Source organism: Mus pahari, chromosome 9, assembly GCF_900095145.1.
Source record: "Mus pahari chromosome 9, PAHARI_EIJ_v1.1, whole genome shotgun sequence".
NCBI classification, from domain to species: domain Eukaryota; kingdom Metazoa; phylum Chordata; class Mammalia; order Rodentia; family Muridae; genus Mus; species Mus pahari.
The window spans coordinates 54,661,942-54,679,862 of NC_034598.1; the positions used below are offsets into that span (position 1 = coordinate 54,661,942).

The 17,921-nt window shown below is 41.8% G+C and overlaps 1 pseudogene; it reads right to left on the reverse strand.

The window, feature by feature from the left end:
- Positions 1–1,481, reverse strand: part of LOC110326102 — a 160,240-nt pseudogene extending 158,759 nt beyond the window's left edge.
- Positions 1,482–17,921: the final 16,440 nt, after the last annotated feature.

Here is a 17,921-nt window from a genome sequence, read left to right on the forward strand (position 1 = left end):
TGTCTGTCTCTGTCTCTGTCTGTCTCTGTCTCTGTCTCTGTCTCTGTCTCTGTCTCTGTCTGTCTCTGTCTGTCTCTGTCTGTCTCTGTCTGTCTCTGTCTCTCTGTCTCTCTGTCTCTCTCTCTCTCTCTCTCTCTCTCTCTCTCTCTCTCACACACACACACACACACACACACCAGTCAGAACAGCTACTGGTTGATATAGGTCATCCAGAGGTCACCAAGACCTCTTCTGGCAGGAGTGTCTCTTAGCTTCCATCCCTAGAGCACTCTTGGATGAGCCGATTTCCCCTTCAGACCCCCAGCTTCTTGTAAAGTGTTAGTGCATATGTAGCTTATGTTGGCTTATTTCTTGCTTAAATGAGCCAGCATCACCTGTTTCTGTTGTTTATAAACAAAGAACCCACTGATGCATCAATTTAACTTCATCCAGTGTTCTCTCAGAGGAGACCCTACAGGAAAAACGTGGTAGCCACAAAGTCATAATGCATAGTGTCCATTCTAGACTCACTGGATTGGGGGAAGGGAAACACGATTCCATGGATGGATGGATAGATAGACAGACAGACAGACAGACAGACAGACAGACAGATAGATAGATAGAAAGAAAGAAGTGCCAAATGAGTAACAAAAACATTGTTCCACAGAGGCTCAAAGGAGAACTACAGTTCTGAGAGTGAGTGCTTTCTCGTGGTAAAACGCAGAACCTGAAATCAAACACTATGCTTTTGAACCTTAACTCTGCTCCTTTTTATTTGGCTTGTGCTACATCTTCCAATGACTCTAACCTTTCTGTCCTGCTGTATCAAATGAGATAATGGACTTGAGTGCATGCTGGAACCTGGGACCCACAGCACAAACATCCGCTGCCTGTTACTGCTATTAACTGGTTGTGCTCAGCAATTTCCTGATGTGAGCTGTTCTGTGCAAGGTAGCTAACCTTCAATGCATGCCTGGTGAGCCCTATAGACTCTATTAAACATAGATTCTCAATCTTACAGCATGATGTGCATATAGTTACTTCTCTTCTAGAAACCAGAAAACTATGACCACTGGCCATTTGGTGACTTGCCAAAGACTGCGAAATTAATAATTGACCACTCCAGGATTTTAACTGCATCTGTCTGACTTCCAGATCGAAGTCATTTCTACAAAATTCTGCCTTCCTCACAGTACTTTTAGGAAGCATAATATCGCAATAATGTAATGCCTGGAACAATAATACACTCATGCACATTGGCTTCTCTGCCCTCATTTCCTAGACATGACAACAACCCTCTGACAACCACCCAGATCTGAAGTCTCTCACTCACACGGTCCTTGTCCGTCCTCGTGCATCTCATCAGTCATAAGAACCATGGACTCTGTGGTAAGATCATTAGGGGCAAAATAGTCTCGATTTCCAAATGTGGTACCAGTGAAGAAACAGAAAAAGTATGTCACCTCAGAAAAGGCGAAGTTCAGCCGGGTGTGGTGGCGCATGCCTTTAATCCCAGCACTCGGGAGGCAGAGGCAGGTGGATTTCTGAGTTCGAGGCCAGCCTGGTCTACAAAGTGAGTTCTAGGACAGCCAGGGCTATACAGAGAAACCCTGTCTCGAAAAACCAAAAAAAAAAAAAAAAAAAAAAGAAAGAAAAGGCGAAGTTCTACCCCAGAACACATTATAAGGATGTACTCTGTAGTGTCCCACAAACCTCTATGCTGCCCAGAGCACACTGCTAGGTTTCCCCTTCCCTCCAACTGTATGAGATCCAGTACAATTTTAAGCACGGGGTCAAAAACCCAAGACTCCCAACTGAGAAAAGTCACCAGATTGACTGGCAACTATGGCAAACTACTAACGTAAGGTTTTTAACTCAGATTCAGAGAGACACCACAGGAAGTAACCACGGAGACAATTTTAAAAGACAGGAGAGAGTTCAGATGTCTTTGAATCCCTGTAGGCATATTTCCATGGGTGTGTTTTGTTATTGCTGGTTTTCTTCTGGGGATTTTTTGGTACTATTTGTGGGAGTGTATGTGTGTGTGTGTGTGTGTGTGTGTGTGGTTGTGTTTTAAGTTGGAGGTCTATGCTTTTCCCAAAAGATTGTAACCCTCAGCTCGCAAGGCTAACTGGTACAAGTCATTCCTAGCAGATAGATTCATGTCTCATAGCATTTCCCACCTGGATCAACCTTATATAGCTGCTAGCTAGATCCACCCATACTTCTTAGTCACTCACATACTTAAATGGCTGTCAATGTAGCTATTTTAACAATGTCATCTGAACCTCAGTGTACTCAACCTCATTTACTTAGGGACACATCCTCACAGTCACTCGTGCTACACTGATTGCACAACTAAGCAGAGCAAACCTGCCATTGCTTATGTTTCCTAAGTCAGGTCAAACCATTTAAAGTATTAAGCATACCTGTATTTTATTGCCACAGAATTGAACAAAGATATATCGATTCATAAAGATGTGTGGCTCCTACACAACATACATTAATGGGTACAGAAGTAAGTTGGGTAACCATTTGACTTATACTGGGAGAAGCAGTGGACCCTTGTGGAGTGAAATGCATGTTCTTTGAAATCTTCCATCTAGCACTTGCCAAATCCCACACTATCCATACATATTGCCTCCCTCACTCCCTGGCCTCTGCAGTAAGTTGACACTCTCATGTGTTCATCCGTAAGAATAGATGAGAACAATTTTTATTTTACGTCAATATCTAGCTCACTTTATGTTTAAGAAACTTTGAAGATAATTTTATACTAACAGAATAGCTACAACAATAGAAATGGTCTGTAAAACCCACCTCCTTAGATATTGTGCACATTTTATCTTCTTTGCTGTATTGCTTCTTCTCTGTGTGTTCGATGTTAATACTTTGTTGTTGTTGTTGTTGTTGTTGTTGTTGTTGTTGTTGTTAACAGTTATTAAAATTGTTTCCTGTTTTATTTCTCACTATTAGAACATTTAAAGGCATGATATAAGCCAAGGGGTATGCAGGCCTCCTTTCTGAAGTGAGTAATTGGGGGGTAGGGAGAGTCATGAGATCATACACCTATCACCATGTTCTAATTCTGGAATGTACCCCCTCTTTTTACATTAGCAAGCAGAGTAACAGCTTTCCTTGTGGTGTTCTCATACATACTTAGGTCGGCTTGATTCCTACTCCGCTCCCCTCGGTGATGGCCTCTCCCTTGCCCCTCCCCATACCTTCACTCATACCCTTCCATCCTCAAGAATTCCCCTTCCACTTCCATACAATGTCTTCTTTTACTCATTCCTCTCCCTTAAAGTCTTTCCCCCTCTTGTGTCCCTTATCTAATTCCCTGGCCTCTGACCACACCGACTGCCACATAAATATACATGTATAGAAATCAGAAGCTAGAATCTTCATACATGAGAGAACACAGGATCTGTCTTATCTTAATAGCGTGGTCTAGAATATTCATTCTTACCATTTATTTTCAAAGACCTAAGTGATGGATGGATCTCAAATGCTTTTATCTTATCTATAAACTTTAGCACACAGGCAAAGAGCACATTGGCGTGCAGTAACAATCCACTGTGCCTTGTGCCCTTGCCAACCCCCCGATCGGGCTCTCTTCCTAACACCCACACCATCCCAGTCACATGAGGTTTCATCATCTCTCCGTACCACACCCTCCATAAAGTAGCATTGATCTTTGAATAAAACTTCAATGAAAGGTGTTTTATATGTATTTAATCTTCCAGTTTTAGTTATCTATATATGAGTTTATTAGCTTTATACCATTTATTACCAAATGAACCTTTAGCAACTAAGAGTTTATGAGAATCAGGAATCTCGGTGCAAGGTGTCAACTGTAGCTGCCACCCCCTAAAGGCTACTGAGGAAAAGACCTGCTTCTAAACTCCCCCCCACGGTTGCTGGTGAGAGTCAGTCCCACAAGAGCTGTTGGCTGAAGGCCTTGCTCAGTTCCTTGCCACCTGAGCCTCTACAAGACAGCTCACAACACAATATCAAATCAAGCAAGTGAGAGAGCCAAAGTTGGTGAGACAGATGGACACCAAATCTTTCTGTGCTTGAGTCCCTGACTGATAAACTGTCACTGATCCTCTGGGAGCAATCGCCAGGCCAGCACACACTCAAGGGAAGAGGGTACCTGGACTAGTGTATCACAAGGTAGGAAGCCACGGTATAAATTGTCTTTGGGATTCATCAAGGAAAAGGTTCTGTTCGCTCACACAGTATAATCCTATATTCTATATTCAAAGTCACACTAAAACTGCCTAATATACTGAAAAAATGATGACATTTTTTAATTTAATCTGGACTCAATTATATAATAGACTATGAGTGTGGACCTGCCTTTTTATTTCTTGCTAGCTACTCCCACACATGATTCATGAATTTTGAGGAGCTCAAATGCATTACCAAAGACAGCCAGACTACAGCGTGAACATCTTCTTGAAGTAAAAGGTTATTAACTGAGTTTCAGAAATAGAATGGGTCAGTTTAAGTATGGAATCCAGATTATAATTTAAGCATGGCATACAGACTATGACTTAAGCATGGCATACAGACTACGACTTAAGCATGGCATACAGACTATGACTTAAGCACGGCATACAGACTATGACTTTTTTTCCATTGCTTTTCTACTATTGCTTTTACTATTTCTGCTGATCAATTTTAACTCACAACTTTAATTAAAGAAATTGGGATTATTTAGTAGGATGATATGGGAGGAACAAGATATCCTTAGTGGTAAGATTTTACATTTAATTGTAGATTCTTTCTAGCCACTCAAAGAAGAATGGGGGATTATACAGAAAAAAAAAAAAAAAAACAAATGGAAACTTACTCGTTAGGACTCCATCTTTCCAGTGCAGCCTTTTCCCTTCAACTGGCCTTTGATGTCATGTGTCCTCTGGAACATCATGTGTCCTCTGGAACACCGCCATCAGGGTCAGCCATAGATATCATGTGTCTCTAGAACACCCCCATCATTATTGGCATTGATGGTAAGTGTCCTCTGGAATACCTCCATCAGTGTCTTTTAAGAACCAGGATGTTCCTGAAAAAAAAAATCAATAGTTTTACTTTTTGATATTCATGGTAGTACTTATTGCACTTTGTAATGTGAATAGCCTTCATGCTTCACCAATGTATATGGCACATGAAGTTTTAACACCTAATTCCCATGCTCTGAAATGAGGAGAGTATAATCAACACAGATGCCAATCTGTAGGAACATTGTATATTAGAATACACTGACATTGTAACTAAGGATGCCATGACCTAACACAAAAGAAGCTTGGTTCTTCTTCACAGTGGTATTTGTCACCTCACACAAAGGAAGAACACCAAGTCCTACCACACTAAGAGTCACCGTTGACTCTGACATGAACCTTCCCTACATGAAACAATCCAGAACAATCCAAGAACAATCAAAGGAATGGAGACTCTGAATTTCTCTGACTTCAGAACAGGCTCAGGGCAGCTCTAGAGCAGCCTGTTGATGCAAACCTGTCATAACAGATCATTTGGGAGAGGGGAGTAAGTGGGACTATTCAATATTCATATTCAAATATTAAATTTTGATATTCAAATATAAAACTTCAAATATAAAATTATTATTCATATATCAAAAGTAGACACTATCTACCTCTGAAGACTCTCATCTCAAAACTAAAGGTCCAACAGGCTTATGTCAGTTTGTATGAAAATAATGACTTCTCCATATTTATTTTTTGGGATGGGTATTTTTCTCAGCTTAGAGGCTTAGTGGAATAGAGTGTTCCTACTAATTATAGGTCATTGTTCTTCATGCAGAGGAAAATACTAAGACAGAGATGGTTTCTCTATTTACTATATGGTTTTTCCTATATTTACTATATGGTTCCAATAATCATAACTCTTAATGTGCACTGCTACTCGTATTACTCAGACATGTAGATAACAATGTCTTTGTACCAGTCTCTGAGTTAGTTCCCAGCCCTCTATAGGAATAATAGCAAGTGCGACTTCAAATGGCTTCTTTTTAACTGTGGATGAAATACCCATCTCCATTGTCACCATACCCAGGGAAGCTGCAGATCAAATACATTCCCTGCCAGTCGGCTTCAGTCTCTCCTTCTAATACTGCATACATTTCTTTCCTGGGCAGAGATCAAAGCCATGATGTACCTTCTACTGGAGTGTGCTCATGAATCCAAAAGAAACACAGGTACCTGACTGACTGGGCATTCTTGAAAAAGAAAGGTCTTGCCTTGGTATGCTGGGTATATTCTACAGCAGTAGAGACCAGAACTTCAAACCCTTTCATAGATGAGAGGAATAATTGTCCTGGGGAAATCATGAGGTTGAAGCATTTCTTCTGGAAGGTTATATCCTAACATGTTACTTATTGATAATTTATAATTTTAAGAAGATAGCTTTCCTATACACTTACACTACTGCTGCTATTTGCCTGCTGGTAAAGAGCTTAAAAATAAATTTCTATAAGCCCACTTGAGTCATGAATAGTAGCCCAAAATCATCCTGAAACTCCACTTCAGTCATTGAAGTTGAGACAGAAAGATTGCTACAAATTCAAGGCCAGCCTATGCTACATAATAAATTACAGGATAGTTCTGGCTACACAGTAAGACCCTGTCCCAAAAGCAAAAGGATACAAAAGAGCAACATACTCGTTCAGGATTCTGACTAGAGAAAACACAAGTTAACTTTCTCTGTCTTTAGCCTGACTCTCATCTGTTGCCTACCAAAACCAAACAGCGTAGACTGCAAATGCATTTAGACTGCTTGTTATGCAGCATTATCACAACAAAAACTGGTTTCTACAGAAACAGATCCCCGAAAATGAGGCCTTGGTAGAGCAAACCACATCAGAAGGGCTGGAGCCAGGGAACTGTCACGTGCAGCAAATGGACTGATAAAGCATGCGCTGAGATTGTCACATGGGTTACCTTTCTTAATTGAGGTCACTTTCTTTTTAGATTTATTTTACTCTGTGAATATGAGTGCTTTGCCTGTGTGTGTGTATGAGCACCATATAAGTGCCTGGGACCCAGAAGGCACTGGGTACCCTGGAACTGGAATTATGAATGGTTCCCCTGGAACTGGAGTTATAGATGGTTCCCCTAGGAATGGAATTATGATGGTTGAGAGCCAGAACATGGGTATGAAGGAACTGGACTCAGGTCCTCTGCAAGAGCATCCCATGTTGTTAAACCACTGAGCCATCTCTCCATCCCTTAAAGTTACCATTGCTTTGTTTGAAAACAAAACTCCAAGCTCTTGATTTTTACCAATGAAGACTCAGGAGTCAGATGCTGGAGTAAAAATCTGCTAGCTCAGAGATGCTGACAAAGCACCTAGGTGACCTTCCTACTCCACCAGCATCCCAGAGGGAAGCCCCCCTCCTTCTCCACACTGTCTTAAATAACCTTCAACTCAGTGTCCCTCCTCTCTCTACTTATGCCCACTCCCTGTCAATCGGTTGCTTGCTCCACCTCCTGAACTATAGTTGGCTTTATTCAATTCTGTTTGTGGAAAGCTCTTGAATTAAAGGTGTGTGCTAGGACTGAGCCACACCACAGCAAGAAACAGGTATTTTCAGTTCACAATCTTGAGGGTTACAATGTGATTGAATATCCTGCAACAAGTTACTTTTTCTGGTGAGGTTGCTGCTCCTTCTATACCCCGTAATGAGCCTTTTGTGGAATGATTTAAGAGCAACTTGGTTTCCCATCTCTGCCATACTGGGGCTCATTATCATACATATGCTTCTAGATATACAACAGGTGTCTTAGTCAGGGTTTCTATTCCTGCATAAACATATTGACCAAGAAGCAAGTTGGGGAGGAAAGGGTTTATTCAGCTTACACTTCCACATTGCTGTTCATCACCAAAGGAAGTCAGGGCTGGAACTTAAGCAGGTCAGGAAGCAGGAGCCGATGCAGAGACCATGGAGGGATGTTACTGGCTTGCTTCCTCTGCCTTGCTCAGCCTGCTTTCTTATAGAACCAAGACTACCAGCTCAGGGATGGCACCACCCACAATGGGCCCTCCAACCCTTGATCACTAATTGAGAAAATGCCTTACAGCTGGATCTCATGGAGGCATTTCCTCAATGGAAGCTCCTTTCTCTGTGATAACTCCAGCCTGTGTCAAGTTGACACTCAAAACCAGCCAGTACTATGGGGATATAGCTCAATAAGTCAAACCAAAGCCAAAAATATTTTAAATGTAAAGTTTATTGATAGACCTCACAGCATAACAATAGTGATGCTGAGGTGGCACTGCTACCTAGAACTACCCCTATCTGGAATCTTGACATATTACTATGCTGAAAAGAAGATCAAACTTCACAATTCATAGTAGGTCTTCTCTTTTTTACATACATACTATTTTTGCTTCATCATAACACCCAAGCTGCACTAATTTGAGCCACCGGTAAGTCAGAACTACATGTGTTAGGTTTTTGTCAACCAGACACAGCGTCATGAGAGAGGATGGAACTTCAGCTGAGAAATGTCTTCCTTAGACTGGTCTGTATGCAAGGCTGAGAGGCATTTTCTTGGTTAATAACGATGTGGGAGGGCCCAGGCCACTGTGAGCAGTACCACTCTTGGACACGTGATCCTGGGTTATAGAAGAAAGCAGGCCGAACAATTCGCAGGGAGATAGCCAGGAAACAGCATTCTGCTTCAGTTCCTGCTTCAGTGCCTGCTCTGACTTCCCTCAGCGATGGATCATGAGCTGTAGGGTGAAATAATGCTTTCCTTCCCAAACTGCATTCCCATGGTGTTTTATCACAGCAGTAGAAAAGTCATTAACACACCATGTAAGAAAGCAAACAATAACAATACAGTACGTTATCATAGAACTGGTCTGTCATTCTTATTGGAAGAGCATATGTAATAACTTTTTTCATCCCATAGAATATGTTTTTGTGGATTTAAATGGCTTTTTTTCTGTTTTACAGTTCTGGGAATCAAAATCAGAGCCTTATACATGTGATATAAGCACTCTGTCACTAAGTCATATCCTGTAACTCCCATAAAAGTATCTTGAATGTGCAAGATAATTCTACCAAGATCTAGCAGAAATCCACTGCATGCCGCTTGCTTTGGTCAAGTTAAAAATGATGGAAATACACTGCCTCTTTAAATGCCTTCTCTCTAGAAACACCTGGTGATTAATTTACTCATGTTCACTTTTGCTTTTGCCAGACAGGAACACATGAGACACACCACTTAAGGAGCTTGTTGAAATGGTAATATTAATAAATATGAGATCATAACCACTTCATAGGCCACACTTGCCGGGCAGTCTCCTATAGAACTTTTAACAAACACCTCCTTCTTGATTCCCAATTTCAGCATAAAATAAGAAAAGCTTCCACACTGCAGTTATTTTTTTTTGCTGTATTTGATATGATATTTTATCTGAGACAAGTGAAATGGGACACTGTATGGAGAATTGGTTAGAAGCTGTTTCTCCACAAAAAAAAAAAAAAGTCAATTTTTTATTTACAACTTTGATGTCCACCCCTCCTCCTTCAATCATCACTCCTGGTAGTATCTTAATTAGGCCTTTTGCCTCCTTCTGCCTCTGTCTGCCCTCCCATATCTACCCTTCCTTTCACTCTCAAACTCTAGAATGTTCTACTTTTGCTTTTATTGTTACTTTGCTGGGGTTGAACCCAGAGCATCGTGGATGCTAGGAAGACCTACCACTGAGCTGCATCTACAGCCCTCGGGCTAAGCTTCCTACTCACACAGCCTGGCTCGCCATGGACTCGATCTCTGGGATTTTATTGTGGGAAGCAGAGAAGGCCCTGAGTGGGCTGAGTTCTTAATGATTGAGTGCTGAGCACATGAGTGTGGCCATGTCAAGGACCCCCAGTGCTTCAGCCCCCCCCCCGGGATAATGACACAGCCTCCCCACAGAAGAGTGAGACTCTGAGGTATAGCAAAACCTTCACTGGGTCCGTGTGAGGATGTTGATTTTGTGTGCAGTGTCTACCATATCTTTTACCCCGCAGATATGTACAGCCTGAAGACTGTTCCCCTATAGAGAATGCCCCTGCCAAGATGAACTAATCCTGCTTTCTTGATCCAACTGTATAACAGAGACCCTGCCTCTTTATCTGTATGTAACAATCTACCTCCTTCTTCAGCTGTTCCCATTAACCCTGCTTTCCCATTCCACTGGACATAATACGCATGCTGACCATCAAGGGTCGCAGGGCTTCTCCATCTGAGAGCCCAGTCCACTGGATCCCAGCTTTTCTGTGCGATCATATATTGATCCCTTTTGCACTCGCTTGTCAGCTTCGGTCAGGTCGACTCCTTAGAACCCCATGCCAGGACGTGACATCTTGTAGATGAGTTTCTCCATCCTTAATGCGGTGACCTTACTTGTCTCTATTGAAACACTTCAAGATTTTGGCCACATAGACAAATGCAGAGATTGAAATTTGGGGAGCTAAAAAAGAGAGATGGGGTGGAGGAATGGAAATCCAATTTCAGGCTCTCCAGGAAGTCTAAGTTGAAGCCTTGAGGGGTAAAAGAGCAGAAAATAAAGGCGAATGGAGCACAATGGCGTTTCCGTGGCTACCACTGCACAGTTGCTGTCCCCAAACCTCACAGCTTAAAATAACAGCTTCATTATAACTGATAACGCTGCGATCCACGGAGGCTGCTCTTCTCTGGGGCTCACGGGGATCACTGGGAACACTGAAAGTTAGGACTGCACAGTATAAGAGAGCCTCACTAAAATCTGGGGATTTTTGCTGGTGTCAGTCTGCCTGCATTATGTCTGTCCTGGCTGGTCTTTCATATCGCTTCTATTCTTCACAGGGTCTGTGGATAGCGAAAGGCATGTATGTCAGCACTTCATACACATCAGGACCCTGGTGCTTCGGCAACAATCTCTAACAGCATGACACTTTCACAGGGGTGATGAGTTTGGGATATTTCAATGTATTCATGGGGAAACCCTGAAATGGTGAGCACAGAGCAGATTCAGGAAATCATCCACAAAGATTACTGCCAGCATGTACGCTGCTTCCTCACCAACAGGGGGTGTGCATTTTCTTTCCCTTTAAATTGAAGCTAGTTGGACACTTGTTTTGACCAATAGGAGTGGAGCTATGACAAACACACACACACACACACACACACAAATATTTTTAAACAATTAAAAATAAAATAAAAGTTCCAAGAATGTATGACAAAAAATGGATTATCCTATTATCTCTACAGCTAATATTATAAAGCCTTTTTAATAGAAACTCAATCAAATAATGTCTGGCAAAAGTACACGAGAGGCACATTTGACTCATTACTCACAGCATTTTTCTAGATCTTTTAGCTTTTATATTTGTCCATTCCTTTTTATTTAAAAAAAAATCTACAAAAATTGCTTAAACTTTAGGTGCATAAAACTTGCATTCGCCCCAATCATATATATTAATTTAAGCTTACACTGATGGTTGTTCAAGTCTCCATTTCATAGATAATAAAACTGAAAATTTAAGATCAGAGATATAGAAAGTGGCTAACCCTGGATTTGAACCTAAGCAGACAGGTATCTGAAGCTATGTCTTTCTCCTTTGTTCTTTGCCCTATGTATCTAAAGATAAAACTGGCCCACTGTCCTGGAGGAATCTGAAAGCCAACAGTGAGCCCGGACAATAAGTGTCAGTATAATATGACAAGTGACAGATATATTATACCAGCTGAAGACTGCATCAGAGAATTTAAATCTCTAGGATTCGCTCCAAGGGTTCGATGAGAAAATGGCACCTATCGGGCAACAGTGAAACTTGCGGTGTCCTCTCTTGATATCAGCTGGGGATGGCTCCAAAAGACCCCACACTAAAACCCACAGATGCTCACGTCCCTTATGTTAAAGGATGTAGTGTTTGCATATCCTCCCACGTGCTTCACATCTCTCGGGATGAAGAGAACTCTCCTTCTCTAGAGCTGGGAGTGGCCAGGGAACTGGAGCTAACTTAATGGTATGGCAGAAAAAATGTGAACAGGAAACGTTTCCAGTCACTCAATTTTTTAACGAGCTTCTCCATATCCCCCAAGAAACTGATCAAGGAAGTGGACTGCTTCCTGTGAGGTCTTCTGGGAATAGTAAACCTGGCTCATTGAGATTTCAGCTTTTGAAATAACACCGAGCAAAAGGCACGTGGATCAACTGGCTTTTGTTAACCAGGTCAGAGCCCAAGCACCAATAGATTGGTATACCACACTGATTGTGGGAGAAAAAAAAAAGACATTAAAGATAATTAATGCAAAGGATCTGCTCGTTAAAGGTGAAAATGGTGACAGACCTGGAAAAAGTGGAGAAGGTTCTTGCCTGGAAAACTGGCATGACAACACCAAGTGTTGCCAGCCTCATCTTCACCCAGTCAAACCTGCTGGTACTTCAGGTGTCTGCCTCAGAGCATGGCTCTCCAGTGTCATGATCTCCCACTGGTTCCTGTTTCTGCTCCTCCAATGCACCATTATCGTTCAGTCTCTTTAATTTTATTTGAGTTTGTCACCCCACCATGCCATGTGCCTTCTATATATTGTGTAGTGATGCTGATCTCATGAGAAGAAATATTCTAATACATCCCCCCCCCAGTACATGCCTGAAATTAGAGACAATACTAATATACTGTTTTAGCTTAGATATAAATACTCCTGATAGAGTTTATAAGCTAGGCACAACAAGAGATTTGCAACCCCTCTTAATAACATAGAGCAATTACAACAATCTACTGTGGTAAAAACTAAACTTTGTGGGTTACTTCCTTCTAGACTTTTCCATTTAGTATTTTTCAATAACTGTCAACGGCAGCTAACGGGAAAACAAAGCGTCACAGAAGGGGAGTACCATGATCATAAAAAAACTTTAACTACAACCTGATTTAAGGTTTCAGTAGCAAAATCCAGCAGAGCCCAGACTGGAAATCACGATTAGGGTCAGGTGAGCCTGGGGTTACCCACCTGATGGTAAAAAGTAGAAAGTGAACTAAAAAGAACTGAACTATTTCAAAATTTGTATTACTCAGCAGTTAGATAAAAATGGGTATGCATTTATACCAAGACTCTTGCTAGCAGGGAATAGTGGGATTTGTCTATAATCCCACACTCAGAAGACTGAAACAGGAAGATCACAAGTTCAAGACCAACCTGAGCTACATCAGGAGACCCCCGCTGCAGGAACTACAAACAAACTAAGATCTGTTGTTTATGTCTCTCTGGAAGCCCTGAGATGAGGAAGTGGAAGGGTAAGCAGGGCATTAATCACAGAGGGAGAGTTACAGATGTCTGGGAGGTATTAGATTATAAATCCGCTGTGTGCCATGTGACATAAGGGGCCCGTGAAAGGCGTAAACATCAGACAGATGGCTTTTACCTTCTGAGCTACTGTAGTCATAACTAGAAATGCTGATTTAGAAATAATCTTTAGGGAGAGTGAGATGGTTTGGTGGTTAAGAACACTCGCTGCTCTTGCAGAGGACCGAAGTTCAATTCCCAGCACGCACATTGGGCAGCTCACAACTGCTGTAAGTCCAACTCCAGGAGGTCCGACATTTCTTCCGGCTTACAACAGTTCCTGCACACACGTGCATATAAATGCAGATGCATACATATACATAAAAATAAAATGAAATTCTAAATAATCCTTTAAAACAGTTCCTGCACAAAGGCATATATAAATGCAGATTTATGCCTTTAAATAAAAATAAAATGAATTTCTGAATAATCCTTTACAAGTTATATATATATATATATATATATATATATATATATATATATATATATATATATGTATATATATACTCACATGCTCAATTGAGTTGAAGAGGTAGAGGTCATTTTTATTGGAAATATTCTATTTCCATGAGTTGCTAGGCAAGGGTCTAGTTTTTGCTTTAATGGCAGAAAGCTGGGAAAGGAAAACAAAAGTTGTGGGGGGGGGGGAAAGACGCTGATTCATGAATGGCTTCATGCAACACAGATACTGATACTAAGGAAAGCAAGTCTGGCGCTCTGTAGAGAAGACACCGAGCAGAGCTGGCAGAAACCACTCTCCCAGGGTGCGGGGTGCCAGAGAGCCCCAGAAGGCCTAGAAGCTATCATTTACTGGATAGACATGGGCAAGGGAAATGGTACCAAGACAACTTGGTAAGCAGAGACTGTGGGAGACTGCCGTAGCAGACTTATGAGAACACTTGAGAGGGCACCTCACTCCTGTCCCCAAACCACCAGGAATAATCATCTGTAGACACTGTGGGGTTGCACAAACTCATGAGAGCAAGAGACAATAAGAGCTAATGTCCCCGAGGCATAGACAACCTTCTTTACACGGAACTGTAAGAATAAGTGGGTTGAATCCGGGTGGTGGTCGGCGGAGGCTGCAGCAGCGGCACTGCATGCCTTTAATCCCAGCACTCGGGAGGCAGAGGCAGGTGGATTTCTGAGTTTGAGGCCAGCCTGGTCTACAAAGTGAGTTCCAGGACAGCCAGGGCTATACAGAGAAACCCTGACTCGAAAAAAAAATAATAATAAAATAAAAAATAAAAAGAACATGTGGGTTCAGTGTCTTAGAACGCGGCGTAATCAAACTGTAGCCAAGAGACCTTAGACCACCTGCCTAGGGTTTGCCAACAGAGATAAAAGGATGAACCAGCAGCAGCAGTTTTCCAGGTCTCCTCACGCAAATGTGGAGTTGCCAACAGAAGAGAAAGTCATTTCCTTCTACCATTGTAAAGGCCTGTGTGCCAGAAATAATAAATTACCCACCAATCCTTCTAAATACATTATATCAAGTTCTCTTTAATAACATTCCAATTACTTTCATTACTTGGTGTATTAGCTACTTTTTTGTTGCTACAATAAAGTTCTAGGACCAAAGGCAACTTAAGAAGTTTAATTTGCCTTTGAGTTCCAGAAGGTGAGATGTCCACAGTGGCAGAGAAGATGTCCGCAGGAGCAGGCGGCTGAGAGATCATATCTCAGCCTCACACACAGGAAGCAGGAAAGGGAAGCAGGAGGTAGAGTGACATTATCAAGTCACAAAGCCTACCTCCCCCCCCACCCCCCCACCCCCCGCCAGTGACATACTTCCTCCTGCATGAGTCCACTTCCGGAAACTTCCAGACAGCACCAACACCCAGGAACTGAGCGTTAAAATACACAAGCAGGCAGGGATATTTCTCACTATCACAGTCTGTATCCCCCAGTGAGCCCTGATGGACATGGATATTTCTAAGAGAACCCCGAGTTACATTCATCTTTCACACCTTAACTTCAGCTACACTGTCAGGAAGCTCCCAAATGCTTCCATCCCCTCCAAGAATGTTCTATGTTTTCCTTATCTCCTGAGTTTTCTTGCACCTTTTCTATCTGGATCCCTGCCACTAGAGTCATTCCTGTAATCCCCAAACCTCCCTTTGCAACTGCCTTCTCTACAGATTCAATACAAACACTTTAGACCTTTCCATTTTGGGCAAAAGCAATATGCAGTCATAAAATAAGAATCCAGCAAGTTTGCTCTCACAAACTCACAAGCCTGCCAAGACTTCATAAATCATTTCCAGATTCCCTTTTTCCCAGGTTTTTTTATGTCTATTTTACATTTTCATTGTGTATATGGTGGCAGGTCCCTGTAATTATAGCTATAGAGGGCTGTAGGCTTCCCAAAGTGGGTGCTAAGAGGCCAACTCAGATTCTCTGCAAGAGTGCATGGGTTCTTAGCTATATTTCCATATCCTGTTTCCTGATTTTTTTAAAAGTCAAAATACAATCCAAGATCTTTTTTCACTCAGGGCTTTATAAAGATTTCAGTATCTATTTAATGCCTCTTGTTTCTGTTAAATATCTATGGCCTCAAGTTCAAACATATAAATAGCTGTAAGGAAAGTTATATTACCCTTGGGACACAAACATTTTTAATCAAGAAAAGCCAGTTTAGAAAAAACACGAACATGCTTCAAGTTTTCAAGGTTTTATGTAACACTGCACTTCAGCACCTACTGACTTGAGTTCAAGAGCATGGACCACGATCTATATTCGGAACGGATATTCAAAGGTGCAGGTTTTGACATTATCCTGTTCAGTAAGCAGAGGCAAGTAATAGGAGCGAATTTAGTGGCAAACAACATTAAAAAACAAACAAAAAAAAAAACCTGTAATTCTTAAACTACTGGGATGGTCAAAGATTCCACAAGAAGTCTAGAACCATGTTCCCCTCTGTCTCCTGCCTAACTTGACTTCACTCTGGACATGGGAGTGCCAACAGACTTCAATAGAAGCATCCCAGCAGGAAAGTAATCTTAATCCAGGGTTTTTTCTCAAATTTGTCACATGTAATTTTTTAAAAGTATCCCCTAAAGTTTTAAAGTCTAATTTTGTGTGAAAGAGCTCAGGTGTTTGTGAGGTTTTTGATGACTCAGGTTTATGCATGAATGGGATGGTGACCTGGCAGGAAACAGAACTTGATACAGAGTTGCCACTCAAAAATGTCTCTATCTTTGACACTGATACACAGCCCAAACAAATTCTGAAGACCCTACAATCCTCAAGCAAAGCAGAAGGCTATCAAAACGTCCTGCTAAAGAAGTAACACAACAGAACATACCATGATGATAAAATGTTTTTCCTCATCCTTTTCCCCTGTGATGAACTGTGAGGGATAACAAGGCTCCCCCAGTCTCAGCAAAGATCCTCTCTCTGCTGCAGTTCACAGCATCAGCTCTCGGGGCCACAAGACATCAGATATTCTTTAGTAAAATGGAATGTGCTCTGGGTATAAAAGGCAAAGCCAAGGAGGGTGTCCCTGTAGAAGGACCAGCATTCTCAATTAACCCCAAGATCTCTCTCTCAGACACTGGATCACCAACTAGGCAGCATACATCAGTTTGTATGAGGCCCCCAACACATATCCAACAGAGGACTGCCAGGTCTGGGTTCAGTCAGAGAAGATGCACCAAACCCTCAAGAGACTGGAGGCCCCAGGGAGTTTAGAGGTCTAGTGGGGTGGGAGGTGGGGGGTGGGGACATCCTCGTAGAGACAGGGAGGTGGGGAGGGGGTATGTTATGTGAAACAGTCGGAGAGTGGATGGAGGGGGGAGGGGGAAAGAAATAAAATACGGAGTGTAAAAAAATCTATTATTTCATTTAAAAATGAGAGAGAGAGAATATTTGTTGTCTCAAGTACATGATGGATGTCTGTCTCCAGCAATTTAGGTCTTTCCTTCTCATTTTGTTCTCATTGTATTTTAGCACACAGATTCCGTGCATGCATTGACTGGACTTAAGTTATTTCCCACATAGTAAGATGAAGACCTCATTTTCTCTGGCAACTATCCATTGCCAGGCTATAGGAATAAGACGTGTTATATTTCACAGTGGCTCTTCCTAAAAGTATAAAGGAATGATGTGACCTTGTATCACGGGAGGGACAATTCAAAGAACTGGAAATATTGCCACAGTAGGTAGAAGACAAGGGGGACCAAGACAAACCATATGATCTAGGGGTGTCAAACATCTGCACATCTGCAACACTTCTGTACGGAATCACAAATGAAGCATCCTGTCCACTATGAAATTGTAGAACTATTCCAGAAGTCTAGATGTTGATTAATGACAGGGGAGCTTGGTCAGAAGCCCTAGGATACTCACTTGGGAAGCAAGCTGTCAACAGCAACCTTGGGACATTTCTAGGAGTTTTCATTGAAACAAACAGTTTTTTCGTCTTTTAAAGTAGCAGGCCAAAAATAAATAAATGGCTGACAGAGGAAGGTGACTCCTAGCCCAGCGAGGTGTGAAAGTAAATTAGTGCCCAGGGTTCCCAAGGGCCTAGTCCCTCTGTGTGAGAGCTTTCTATGCCCAACACAAAGATGAAAATTGCTTTTAGACTTCAAGGTT